At 40.5% G+C, this 15,195-nt stretch overlaps 1 pseudogene; it reads right to left on the bottom strand.

The window, feature by feature from the left end:
* LOC137770931 (ras and EF-hand domain-containing protein-like) overlaps positions 1 to 15,195 on the bottom strand; it is a 44,170-nt pseudogene that overhangs the window by 17,812 nt on the left and 11,163 nt on the right.

Raw genomic sequence — 15,195 nt, 5'->3', positions numbered from 1 at the left:
GAGTGAAGTAAGTCAGAAAGAGAAAAACAAATACCATATGCTAACACATATATATGGAATCTAAAAAAAAAAAAAAAAAAAAGGTTCTGAAGAACCTAGGGGCAGGACAGGAATAAAGATGCAGACGTAGAGAATGGACTTGAGGACACACGGAGGGGGAAGGGTAAGCTGGGACGAAGAGAGTGGCATGGACATATATACACTACCAAATGTAAAATAGATAGCTAGTGGGAAGCAGCCGCATAGCACAAGGAGATCAGCTCGGTGCTTTGTGACCACCTAGAGGGGTGGGATAGGGAGGGGGGTAGGGAGACGCAAGAGGGAGGAGATATGGGGATATATGTATATGTATAGCTGATTCACTTTGTTATACAGCAGAAACTAACACACCATTGTAAAGCAATTATACTCCATAAAGATGTTTAAAAAAAAAAAAAAGACACCCATTGTGAAGAGGGTAGTCAATCTGCTCTAACGTTTCTGGTTATCAAAATAAGAACTCTTTAGATGAAGAAAAATAAATGATAATTTGCATATTTTCAAGTCCTTTTTCTGATTATTACGCAAATCTGAGAAATCATGACACTTCTTTTTCCTTGTTCTGAGAGGTATTATTCATACATTCTGTTGTGAAGGAGGGGAAGGAACATACAGCCAGCTATGATTTTGAACATAATGGCAAAAAGGCCATCAGTAAGATCACTTTATCAATGACACCTGATCAGAAAGGCTTTCCCTGGGCACCCTGTGTAAAAGTGCACCTCTCCCAAACCTCATTTTTTCAATTTGCTTTTCATCCATTTCCTTCCTTTGGATGTAAGTTCCTTTCAGGCTGGGACTTAATCGACTTTGTTGCGTGCCCGTAGTCCTACAACAGTATGTGACTTACAGCAGGACTCAGGAAATGCTTGCTGCATAAATGAATCTGTCGTCTCTGGCTCTAAACTTGGTTTGGTTGATTTCACTGGGTAAGTAAATACCTAAGTCCTTTGTTAGTCTTCCTTTCCCAAATTTAGGCCTTAGCCAAAACAGAGGAGGACTTCTACGGACAAGGACACACACACACACCTACCTATATATATATATGTATTATACAGAGACAGAGAAAGGGAGAGATCCATGTATCTGTGTATATAATCCCCAAAGAAAATAGAATCAAGCTAAAGAAGGTATTTTTCCCATTATCCACTGAAAAAGGAACCATACCCAGGGTGGCACTTATACTTCCTCAAAATTCATCCTTGCAAAGTCTCATGAGGAAACTTGGCTTCCCCACTGCAGCATCCCCGGCCAGCACAATCCTGTAAGCCTTCCGCAAGCCATAGCATTTATGGTTACCATCCACCATGTCCGTCTAGGGAGAGAAAGCCACAGTGGATGACAAGGGTAGTGCCAGCTTTCTTCCTAGTAAGTTATACGGCACAAAAATGAAGTGTTCATGAATAAAAGTGCCCCCGAAGCCACCTGCCTGTGGTGAAAGGGCCGAGATGGGCTTTCCTGAGGAGCTAATAATGACATGGTCTTCACTAGCAGACCCCTCGGGCTTCTAGTCAAGGATGGAAGCCACACCATCTGAGCCACCTTCATCCCTTATATCAGGAACCTGTTTTTTATTAAAAAGTCAGCCATTATAAAGCAAAGTCTTTCATTACATATATACATCATGAAGTAAAAAGAAGAAAAATATGCACCTGAATCTACAGTCAACGCTGTTATGGAACAAAGTGGCCTCAAAAGGAAATCTGTGAGAGTTTTCCCTAACTTAGTAGAGAAAAACATTCTCCTATGTTTCACAAGTATGACCTTTAAAACAATGCCCATGACAGATAAAGGTCAAATGGGGTGATATATGTATTTCTACTGAAGATCAGGCCTAGGAGAGCAGTGATTTCGGGGCTCACATCTGTGTCTGAAGCATCACCCCCAAAGCTCTCCTGCGAGCTGTGCAACCTCCAGAATCCCCTCTGGTGCTTGTACTCCACCTCCGAGTCATACTCGGAATCTTTCAGGGTAGACGAGCTGTTCTCAGGCAGGCTGTCAACATCACAATTCATCCTCCGCATGGGATCACAGAGGGCCAGCGAGTCGCAGTCCTCACCCATGTAGGGAGAGTGGGATGACCTGGTGACAAAGGAGAGGACCGCTACCTAAGGGCTGGCGATACTCAAGATGACACAGCAGTGGAATCAGACAGCAAGAGAATCAAGAAGACCGATAATCTCATTCTTCCCAAGAGCCACAATGTATTCCATGATTAAGCATCAGGGGAAATAAAATCCTCAGAGCAATATCAGTTCATCCTATGCAACAATCAATTAAGATAAAGACATTTAAATCAAACGTTTAATAAATTAAGCTATCTTCTAAAAATCACCATCTTTATTTCCTGATACAAAAAGAATTAGAATGCCCAGGATGCAAATGCAATCTCAAGTTGTATTAAGAAAATGTACACAAAACATGTGAACCTTTCTACTCTAATGTGGTCAGACCATATTCTGAACAGCGTATCCATTTCTGGATAATATCTCTACTGAAGAGGGATGCCAAGGGCTTCCCTGGTGGCTCAGTGGTTAAGAATCCGCCTGCCACATATACCCTGAGAAAACCATAATTCAAAAAGAGTCATGTACCAAAATGTTCATTGCAGCTCTATTTACAATAGCCAGGACATGGAAGCAACCTAAGTGTCCATCATCGGATGAATGGATAAGGAAGATGTGGGACATATATACAATGGAATATTACTCAGCCATAAAAAGAAACGAAATGGAGTTATTTGTAGTGAGGTGGATGGAGTTAGAGTCTGTCATACAGAGTGAAGTAAGTCAGGAGGAGAAAAATAAATACAGTATGCTAACACATATATATGGAATCTACGGAAAAAAAAAAAAAGGTCATGAAGAACCTAGTGGCAAGACGGGAATAAAGACACAGACCTACTAGAGAATAGACTTGAGGATATGGGGAGGGGGAAGGGTAAGATGTGACAAAGTGAGAGAGTGGCATGGACATATATACACTACCAAACGTAAAATAGATAGCTAGTGGGAAGCAACCGCATAGCACAGGGAGATCAGCTCTGTGTTTCGTGACCACCTAGAGAGGTGGGATAGGGAGGGTGGGAGGGAGGGAGATGCAAGAGCGAAGAGATATGGGAACATATGTATATGTATAACTGATTCACTTCGTTATAAAGCAGAAACTAACACACCATTGTAAAGCAATTATACTCCAATAAAGATGTTAAAAAAAAAAAAAAGAATCCGCCTGCCAATGCAGGGGACATGGGTTCGAACCCTGGTCCGGGAAGATCCCACATGCCACGAAGCAACTAAGCCCGTTCACCACAACTACTGAGCCTGCGCTTTGGAGCCCACAAGCCACAACTACTGAGCCCGCATGCCACAACTACTGAAGCCCATGTGCCTAGAGCCCATCCTCTGCAACAAGAGAAGCCACCGCAATGAGAAGCCTGTGCACCGCAACGAAGAGTAGCCCCCCGCTCGCTGCAACTAGAGAAAGCCCGCATGCAGCAATGAAGACCCAAAACAGCCATAAATAAATAAATAAATAAAATAATTTAAAAAAAAAAAAAGGGATGCCAAGAACCTGGATGAGAAAGGCAACTGATGACGTGAGACTTAAAACATTCAGGTCAGTGCACTCGGCTTAAGCTGTAATGGTTTCTCTCTTCAAATACTTGAAGAACTGACACAGGAAGAATACATTCCCTCAGGTTGCACAAGACAAAATAAAGGCCAACTGAATTTTTCTGGGAGTCAAATATCTAATCAACATGGTGAGAAATGACAGGTAATTAGAAATGTGTGGCCCTGTGGCCATCATCAAAAAATCTACAAAAAATACATGCTGGAGAGGGTGTGGAGAAAAGGGAACCCTCTTGCACTGTTGGTGGGAGTGTAAATTGCTACATCCACTATGGAGAACAGTATGGAGGTTCCTTAAAAAACTAAAAATAGAACCACCATACGACCCAGCAATCCCACTACTGGGCATATACCCTGAGAAAACCATAATTCAAAAAGACACATGTACCACAATGTTCATTGCAGCACTATTTACAATAGCCAGGACATGGAAGCAACCTAAGTGTCCATCGACAGATGAATGGATAAAGAAGATGTGGCAGGAATAAAGACGCAGAAGTAGAGAATGGACTTGAGGACACAGGGAGGGGAAATGGGAAGCTGGGATGAAGTGAGAGAGTAGCACTGACTTTTATACACTACCAAATGTAAAATAGATAGCTAGTGGGAAGCAGCTGCATAGCACAGGGAGATCAGCTCGGTGCTTTGTGACCGCCTAGAAGGGTGGGATAGGGAGGGTGGGAGGGAGACGCAAGAGGGAGGGGATATGGGGATATATGTATACATATAGCTGATTCACTTTGTTATACAGCAGAAACTAACACAAAATTGTAAAGCAATTATACTCCAATAAAGATGTTAAAAAAGAAAAAACAAGGGCTTCCCTGGTGGCACAGTGGCCAATGCAGGGGATGCGGGTTCGAGCCCGGGTCCAGGAAGATCCCACGTGCCGCAGAGCAACTAAGCCCGTGTGCCACAGCTACTGAGCCTGCGCTCTACAGCCTGTGAGCCACAACTGCTGAGCCCGTGTGCCACGGCTACTGAAGCCCGAGCACCTACAGCCCGTGCTCCGCAACAAGAGAAGCCACCGCAATGAGAAGCCCACACACTGCAACGAAGAGTGGTCCCTGCTTGCCACAACTAGAGAAAGCCTGTGTGCAGCAATGAAGACCCAACGCAGCCAAAAATAAATAAGTAAATAAATTTATGAAAAAAAATAATAAAATAAAATAAAAGTAAACTATTCTTATCTGCCCAAAGAGTATTTTCATTACAATTAAATATGTAAAAATATAAAATAAGTTATATTTTTGCTAGAGTTCTTAGAAAAAAGACGAAACTAAAACAAATATACAAGATAAAATCCAGTAAGGCCACAAAAGCAATAAAATTAAATTTACAAGATGATTTTAAGTTTTTTTAAAAAATTTTTATTGAAGTGTAGTTGATATATATTATATAAATGACAGGTATGCAATACAGTGATTCACAATTTTTAAAGGTTATACTCCATTTATAGTTATTGTAAAATACTGGTCATATTCTCCATGTTGTACAATATATCCTTATAGCTTATTTTATACCTAACAGTTTGTACCTTTTAATCTCCTACCCCTATATTGCCCCTCCCCACTTCCTTCTCCCCAGTGGTAACCACTAGTTTGTTCTTTATATCTGTGAGTCTGCTTCTTTTTTGTTATACCCACTAGTTTGTTGTATTTTTTGGATTCTACACATAAGTGATATCATATAGTATTTGTCTGTCTCTGTATGACTTTTTTCACTTAGCATAATGCCCTCCAAGTCCATCCATGCTGCCACAAATAGCAAAATTTTATTCTTTTTTACGGCTGAGTAGTATTCCATTGTATATATAGACCACATCTTCTTTATCCCTCCTTCTTTGATGGACACTTAGGTTGTTTCCATATCTTGGCAATTGTTAAGTAATGCTGCTGTGAACACTGGGTGCATGTATCTTTTCGAATTAGTGTTTTTGTTTTTTTCTGATATATACCCAGGAGTGGAATTGCTGGGTCATATGGTAGTTTTAGTTTTTTGAGAAACATCCATACAGTTTTCCAGAATGGCTGCACCAATTTACATTCCCACCAACAGTGTAAGAGGGTTCCCTTTTCTCTACATCCTCACCAACATTTGTTATTTGTGGTCTTTTTGATGATAGCCATTCTGACAGGTGATATCTCATTGTGGTTTTGATTTGCATTTCCCTGATGATTACCAATGTTGAGCATCTTTTCATGGGCCTGTTGACCATCTACATTTCCTCTTTGGAAAAATGTCTATTCAGTTCTTCTGCCCATTTTTTACTCAGGTTGTTTGTTTTTTTGATGTTGAGTTATATGAGCTGTTTATATATGTTGGATATTAACCCTTTATGAGTCATACTATTTGCAAATATTTTCTCCCATTTAGTAAGTTGTCTTTTCATTTTGTTTATGGTTTCCTTTGCTGTGCAAAAGCTTTTAAGTTTAATTGTTTCTTAAAAACAAAAAGGAAGGAAGAAAATAATCATTGGAGGCTTGCAGTTCAATATGGTGGACAGAACACATGAATTTGTCTTCTTTCCCTTTTGAGACCTCATTAATATGAAATTCCAAAGGAAATAAGCCAATAAAAGTTAAAAGACATGGTGTGGGAAGGGAAAGCTGGGGCGAAGTGAGAGAGTAGCATGGACATATATACACTACTGAATATAAAATAGTTAGCTAGTGGGAAGCAGCAGCATAGCACAGGGAGATCAGCTTGATGCTTTGTGATGACCTAGAGGGGTGGGATAGGGAGGATGGAAAGGAGGCTCAAAAGGGAGGGGATATGGGGATATATGTATACATATAGCTGATTCACTTTGGTGTACAACAGAAACTAACAGTACTGTGAAGCAATTATACTCCAATAAAGATCTATTAAAAAAAAAAAGTTAAAAGAATGGAAGAGGGGCCCATCAGCAGTAAAGTGATTTAAACACACTGCTGGAAAAAGGAAACTGGATGGTAATGTGCTGACAAAGGGAAGAGAGTTGGGGAAAAGGAGGTCCAGAAGATGTGTGTTGAAGGTCCTACTAGAGAACAAAGAAGAGACAACGGTCATGCAGAACCCCAGAGAGTAAGAAGGGGGGCTGAAAATAGAGATTAAAATTGTATACTAAGGCACACTGCCTCTCAAGCCCATACCTGCTCTTACTCTAGGAAAGAAGAGCAGATAAGCCAGAGCTGATTCCAAATGCAACAAGACAGGGTTTGTGTTTTTAAAAATAACTGAATGGGGCTTCCCTGGTGGCGCAGTGGTTGAGAATCTGCCTGCCAATGCAGGGGACACGGGTTCGAGCCCTGGTCTGGGAAGATCCCACATGCCACGGAGCAACTAGGCCCGTGAGCCACAACTACTGAGCCTGCGCGTCTGGAGCCTGTGCTCCGCAACAAGAGAGGCCGCGATAGTGAGAGGCCCGCGCACCGCGATGAAGAGTAGCCTCCACTTGCCACAGCTAGAGAAAGCCCTCGCACAGAAACGAAGACCCAACACAGCCATAAATAAATAAATAAATAAAAATTAAACTTTAAAAAAAAAAAAGCTTAAAAGTATATGTCAGTCTTTTAAAAAAAAAAAAAAAATAACTGAATGATTCCCAAAAGGAAAGCTAAGGCTTCTCTCTAAACATCCATACCCCATGCACCTAGTAATCAGGGTCCCCTGTCTGACAGCCAGCTTCACACACAGAGCTCCAAGGAAGACCATCTTTCAGAGGAGATGCCTTGAGGTAAACAGGTCTACTTGCTACATCAGCTACCTAAAATGATCTGAAATTCCAAGATGACATCTGGGTAGCAAGTTTAAAAAGCAATCAGTCCAATAAGAATAGAAATTTCCTGGACTCCAAAATTAGTACTTTCAAGGAGAAAAAAACAAATTCCATGCACTGCAAAGAATAAGTTGCAAGGTGTCAGTGATATCATGAAGATGGCAGAGTTTCTTTTTACAAGAAACCAAAAACTCAACCAGAGAATCCAAGAGAAATAAGCAACTTTACAAGAAAGTCATGAACCAAACACAAAACCAATTAAGAGGTAGCAAAACTTGGAACTGGCAGTACATAAAGGGGATTCATCTGACCACAAAGCTGGGAACCTTCTCTTTTGAGTGGCATAGGAATAATGACTGGAGAGAAAGAAATGAGTTTCTCAGAACCAGTGGCATAAGGTGTTGACAATTATACTAAATTGGTAAACTTCTGTATAGTTCTTTACAGCCTTTAACATGCTCTCCCATAAATCATCTCCTACTCTCTTACAGGACAACCCTAAGAGGCAGGCAGGAAGTCTGGTATAAACACGAAAGCACCACCTGTGTAAAGACAGAAAGACAACCCATTGCTTATTAGCTGAGTGACTTTGAACAAGTTATTAAACCTGGAACTCATTGTTCCCATCCATAAAAGTGGGGAATTTGCACTTTCCTCAGAGAAAGTTTGAGAATTGAGTTTTTTTTAATTATGAAAAAGAGCTTCATAAACTACAAAGTCAATAAAATGTTAGTTATTAGGGTTAGACAGGACAGTTTATTATTAATCCCCTTTTACAGATGAAAAGCTAATGATCAAAATGAGGAAGTCAATTGTCCCACGTATTACAGGCAGAATTGGCAGGTCTTGATATGGACTCAGGTCTCGTCACTACTGACTCTCACCGTTTAGGGCCTGTTTGGTCTTCATCATATGCTGTATCAGGGCAAGAAACTCTGTGTCTCCTTTTGCAAACATTCTCTTAGTCTAAAGATTTGGGATGACATGGAAATAAGTAAAAACAGTGGCTAGGAGAATCTGTGACTCTAGCATAAAGCAAAGGATTGGTCCATTCAAATTCTGTAATAAAAGCTTAGTATGTATGGTCTAATGACCTGTGGAAATCAGATATAAGGTTGACATTGACAATAATTTTCCAAGAAGGATATGGGGAGAATTCTTAATAATTCCAGAGGTTTAAATAGCAATAACCCACAAAATGCAGTTAATTGTCCATCTCATTCAGTATAAATACTGGAAGGAGCATTAAAGGTTATCATATGAACAACCAGAAAAGCAAAGTGATGTGCCTAAATTGCACAATGCCACTTTCATGGATGATTATTTTTTAAGCACCCATTTTCATTTTAGCTAAGATAATTCCATTAGTTATGGAGACCATCCACATGCAGGAAGTGAATCCAGTACTGTGCTGGAGACAATGTGTACCAGCAGGTGAGAGGCTATTTATTTTAAGCATCTCTTCCCAAACTCTGTATTCAGTGATGTCAACTTGGGAGCTTGAAATCGGTAATGGGCGGGAGTATTTATACCATGGAAATCGTCAAATGCTACAAATCCCTCCTTCCCTTCCTCCCCTCTCCAGAGCCTGCTGTTATTAAACACCTACCAGCACAGCAGAGTGAAACAGACCCTACTCATTAGAAACCAAATAGAGCAAAGGCCAAAACCAATCACACCTTTGCTTTCACTTCAGCAGGTTCCCTCCTACTTCTTGCTCATCAGGGATCCTCTAGATCTGGAACTTTCCACAGAGAAGAGAAATATTCATTTCATTTAATAAACATTCACTGAATACATGTACCTTGTAGTAAGCTGGGTGTAGGGCTGCATGACAAGGAAAGACCATTTCCCTACTGTCATAAGCAGCCCCGGGACCTGAGGGCCCTTGGTTGGTAAAGACCAAGGAAAGAAAACTGAGGTTTGATGGACAAGTGTTCAGGGATCAGAAATCTTTATTAGATCTATGCAAAAGATAAGCTGCCCTTAGAAACAGAAAAAGAAATTAGGGGCCTTAACAATTTTTTTTTTTTGCCAAGGAGTCCAATTTGATCTGAAATCTGATCCATCTGCTGCTTCAATATGATTCCATATATTTTTAGTTGCTAATAATTTAGACACACTGAGATACTGAAGCTATCCCTCAAAGTCCAGCTGCCACATACCTACCTTTCTGAGTTTCTTTACTGTCACTGTAGATCTCCCACTTCTGTTTCACACTGAAGTCTGAGGTCACTGAGGGCTTCCTCAGCTTTGCATTTTTCCTGAAAGAAAAAAAAAAAAGAAAGATTTTGTTCACTTAAATAGGTTCTTCAAAACCCTGTGGGTGAGAAACATTTTGTGTCAAAAAGGCTGATCCCAAGTCTCCTACAGAGATGGTGAGAAGGGATAAGGGAAGTAACCAAACTTTAGATGCCCAGCACTTCCAGAACGGAAACCTATAAGAGTGAAAGAACTGAGGAATCTCGCAACCTGCTTATACACATCACCTGGGGGTGACACCTCTACGACCACTACTCAATTGTGATAGAGGGCTGTAACACATCAATTAACTAGCTAATTAATTACTGCTGTGTTTAATTAAAAGCTACTGGCACAGCCAAGGGCCCCAGTGCTTGCCTGAATCCTATCATGTCATAAGGACTCAGGAAGTCCTGGTGGGTTTACTGTTTTTCCAAGAGCTTACACCTTATCTAAATTCAAATCACATCACCTGCAAATTTCTATGAAAAGTGCTGCCCCTTAGGCTGGTATTTCTCATATGTGTCACCCCTGGTGCAGAGAATGGCAGAAGGGCACCCCAGGAGGTCAGGGGCTGAAGCTCTCATGAGTCCAGATATCTTGGAATTTTTTTCTCTTAACACATTATGGAAATTTATATCCTATGTTCAGTATTCAAATAAAGTTTTAAGTTTATAACTACTGGAATTGAGTGTAACAAGACCTAAATAAATGGAGAATATACCAGGTTTGTTCATTATTTATAATTATTAAGATGCCAATTCTTCCCCAGTTGATCTTTAGATGCAATTGAAGTTCAAGCAAACCCCCCAGCAGGGGACTTCCCTGCTGGTCCAGTGGGTAGGACTCCAAGCTCCCAATGCAGGGGGCCCAGGTTCGATCCCTGGCCAGGGGACTAGATTCCACATGCATGCCGCAACTAAGACCCGGCACAGCCTAAATAAATAAATAATAAATAAATAAATATTAAAAAAAAACCCAACCCAGCAGGTTTTGTTTTTTTGTTTTGGGGGTTGTTGTTTTTTGGGGTTTTTGTTTTTTTTTTTTTAGAAATTGACAAGGTGACTCTATGGAAATTAGAGGACTTAAAATAGCCAGGACAACTTTGAGAAATAAAAAAGTTGAAGAACTAATACTACCTGATTTTAAGACTTATCATAAAGCAATGGTCATCAAGACAATGTAACACTGGCATAAAGATAGACAACTCAATCAACATAACAGAGCAGAGAGCTCAGAAATAAACCCAACACGAATACAGAAAACTGATTTTGGACAAAGTGCAAAAGCAATCCAGCAGAGACAGCCTTTTCAACAAATGGGCTGGAACAATTAGATATGCATGTGCAAAAAAATGAACTTTGATCCATACCTTGCAAAATGGATCCTAAATGTGAAACCTAAAACAATAAAACTTATAGAAGAAACACAGGAGAAAACCTTTGCAAACTTGGGGTAGGCAAAGATTTCTTAAACACCAAAAGCATGATCTGTGAAAGAAAAAATTGACAAATTGGACTTCGTCAAAATAAAACATTTCTACTCTTCAAAGACACTGTCAAATTAGTTCCTCTCATTTTATTCACAAGAAAATTTTGGTTTGGAGAACCATTTCTATGGCCACTCTACTCTCCTATCTCATTTCCTTCAAACATCCCATCTTCTAAACACTCTTAGGTGCTCACTGTCCTCAAATATTTTGCACAGCACCCAACACACAATACATAAATTTTCAACAGAGGAGACAAATATGTTATCTTGGTTGACTTCACATCATCCCATCCCTTAACTATTTTTTTTTTCAATTTTTGAGACTGAAGAGTTGGGAAATAGCTTTATCCGTCCCTAGTCAAAGTATATTTTAATATCAGTCTCTGATCAAAACCAAAACTTTTTGCATTTCCTATCTAGAAATCAAACCCTGCACATCAGTCAAGGCTCTCCCAAAAGTCACCTGTTCCATGAGGCCTGCCTGCCTGCCCTGACTGATTCAACCACAGGAAATCCCTTCCCCGGCCACATTTTATCTGAAGCTCTGTGTACTGAGTTTTCTGTGGCTGTTTATCTTCCCAGTTACCCTATCAGTCTCCATACCCCCTGCAGCACCCAGAGATCTGACTGGCAACAGATCCTGCATTAATGAATAAATGAGGTCGGGGCCCAGGGAAGGACACAGTGGGAGGTGAAGTGAAGAAGGTGGCATTTTGTACTGGATCTGAGGCAGGTGAAGGACTCTGCCGCAGGGAGGGTAAAGATCACAGTGGTGAGGAAGGAGCAGGGGACCCTTGCCGGGCACAGGGTCAGGAAGGAGACAAACGATGGGAATCTGACTGACAAGCTGAAAAGGGTCAATCCCCTTCTGAACACAGTGAGAAAGGAGAGATTCTAGAAAGCACAACAGATTGCATCTGAAATCTACAGGCAAGAGCATACACTCCTCTTCAACCTGCTGGTTGCCTTCTCCTTCCTTTATTTTTCCTTCTTCTCCTTTCACATTGTTTCGAATGGGGGAGGTGCCCAATATTTCCTATATAACCTACACTAAGAAAGCTGAAAAGACTCAAAAATTATCAGCTGGAGAAACTGTCTGTCCTGCAGGGATTTGTAACTAATATTTCTGATATGCAGAAGTCCCTTGGTTTTCTTCCACCTCAGATTTGTGTTTTTATGGGTCGAGGTTACTGAAATCGGAACTCTGGCTGAATGGCCAGAACAATGTTGTGAATCTTAAATATATTTCAATAACAAACTAGGATGCATTTTTTAAAAATTTTTTATTTATTATTTATTTATTATTTTTATTTTTGGCTGTGTTGGGTCTTCGTTTCTGTGTGAGTGCTTTCTCCAGTTGCGGCGAGTGGGGGTCCCTCTTCATCGCGGTGCGCTGGCCTCTCACTATCGCGGCCTCTCTTGTTGCGGAGCACAGGCTCCAGACGCTCAGGCTCAGTAGTTGTGGCTCACGGGCCCAGTTGCTCCGCGGCATGTGGGATCTTCCCAGACCGGGGCTCGAACCCGTGTCCCCTGCATTGGCAGGCAGATTCTCAACCACTGCGCCACCAGGGAAGCCCGGATGCATTTTTAATAAAAGAATATTTATGTTTAAGTTTATAAACCTTATGTTCCCACAAATTAACTCACATGATTATGTAGATGAAAATGGACTTAAAATCCTGCATAACATAGATTACCCACCACCAGCTTCTACAGAAGGTAAGGACTTGCTTGTCTTTCTAAATCTCCCAATGACTTCTTAACGTACTATAGAATCATGAGTACCAGTAAAGAGCTCATTTCCTCTCCTAAAATTAGCATATTCTGGGATATAAGTGCATTCTATCTGTTCACTCAGCAGCAAATGTATTTCTTGAATTCATATTTAATATATATTGAACACCTACTACTATTGAATGATTGGCATTTAACTATATTATTATTGATACTGTGGAAGAATAACTGTTGGGTGCATAAGCTGTAGCCGAATTTTCTTCAACAGCTAAATCTTGACCTTACACTTGAGTATATATGATACTGGCAAGAAAATCTGTTGGAGATTGTGTACAACCTGCTCTGGCCTTCTTAAAAGTCTTTCTCAAAGGTTACAAGAGTTTGCTCTGAAAAATCATCTAATTAAATGAGAATTTCTTTTCTATGATGTCTTTGAACTATCTTAAAACTATCTGTACACACATAGAGTTTGTTTAGTTACTATACAAAAAAAATCACAAAAAGAAGTCTTTAATCTACTTTTAATTTTAAGAATCATTGATTTTTACCTACCTACCCTGCTACCTAACCTTCAAACACAAAGGTAAACCAATAATCATTTTCCAGTCTCTCTGGTTTATGCAGATAGACCAAAAATATCAAACTAAAGCAAAATTATAGAGATTTTCTTACAAATTTTCTTCAACACATTCCCCTTTAAACCAAAATGTTGTTGACATCTTCAACTTCAACATTTCAACAGTTAAAACACTTTGAGACATCATCTCATTCAATGATGCCTGGGGTGTATTTTCCACAAGGTAGAAGTTTCCTGAGATACTCTCCACTGCTCATCAACTTTGCACTTCATTGCTTCCCCAGAAACCTGCAGGAAATTTTAATTACTTTTTCATTTGATTTTCTAAAGAACCGAAGCGTGATTTTCTGGAATGTGATTTTAAAAAAGAAGGTAGGGCTTCCCTGGTGGCGCAGTGGTTGAGAGTCCGCCTGCCAATGCAGGGAACACGGGTTCGAGCCCTGGTCTGGGAGGATCCCACATGCCGCGGAGCAACTGGGCCCGTGAGCCACGATTGCTGAGCCTGCGCGTCTGGAGCCTGTGCTCCGCAACAAGAGAGGCCGCGATAGTGAGGGGCCCGCGCACCGCGAAGAAGAGTGGCCCCCGATTGCCGCAACTGGAGAAAGCCCTCGCACAGAAACGAAGACCCAACACACCCAAAAATAAATAAAGAAATAAATTAAAAAAAAAAAAAAAAAAAAAAAGAAGGTAGCCAAAAATCCTATTAAAATCTTTTTCACACTACCAGGATCATTTGCCCTGAAAACTAGCCCACTTTTGTGCTCCCAGAGCTACAGCCCGCTAAAAGAGCAAACAACCTTCAGATCTGCAAACACTAGCTCCTGAAGGAATCTGACCTCAACCCCTCAGGAGATTCAAGAAAAGAAAAGTCAGTCTTCGGGACTTCCCTGGTTGCTCAGTGGTTAAGACGCCACGCTTCCAATGCAGCAGGGCCCAGACTTGATCCCTGGTCGGGGAACTAGATCCCACATGCATGCCGCAACTAAGAGTTTGTATGCCACAACCAAGACCCGGCGCAACCAAATACATAAATTAATTAATTAATTTTAAAAAAGTCAGTCTTCTCTTAATTGAGTCACCACTTAACTCACTGGTTCATCAGATAAGGAAAAAGCAATTTCAGTCAGCTGTGTATTTACATTTATCTCAATTTACATTTTTCATCCCCAAACTTTACTGGTTTCCAGTTCTGGTTCCCTGAGGTATAAGCTACCCTCTCTCACCTGTGTAGATAACATCCCTTTTGGGCAGTACAACTGGCTTAAAAGCTACTAAACAAAACAGAAATAAATGCTGAATGGTTTCTTTAAATGCAAGTGGTACTAAAGAAGGAGCCATAGTAAAGTTATTACAATAATCTGCTTGAGTGAATAAGGAGAACCCACAAAGCAGTAGTATCTGTTTACCTCCATGTACAGTTTTTGTAGCATTTTCCCAAGACTCAAAAAAAAAGAGCATTAAAGATAATCTCAATGACCAACCATTGGGCTGGGGGCCCAAGACACAGGTGCAAGCCCATATCTTGCTTATGGCTTCATATCAGCATAAGACTATGCCCACTCTTGGCTAGACGCCTACTTCTCACATGTATTCATAATATTATAAATCCATGTTTTGTGTTTACCTTTCTAAATGACATAATTTCTACAAAGATAATTTAGAACTACAGTGTCTGCTTTGGGGAACGTTCAAAATGAACAAAAGGGGGAAAGGAGGTAAAA

The sequence above is a fragment of the Eschrichtius robustus genome, chromosome 10 (genome assembly GCF_028021215.1).
Source record: "Eschrichtius robustus isolate mEscRob2 chromosome 10, mEscRob2.pri, whole genome shotgun sequence".
NCBI classification, from domain to species: Eukaryota; Metazoa; Chordata; class Mammalia; order Artiodactyla; family Eschrichtiidae; genus Eschrichtius; species Eschrichtius robustus.
The sequence above is the reverse complement of the archived record's forward strand: the minus strand, read 5'-3'. Positions and strand labels throughout refer to the sequence as shown.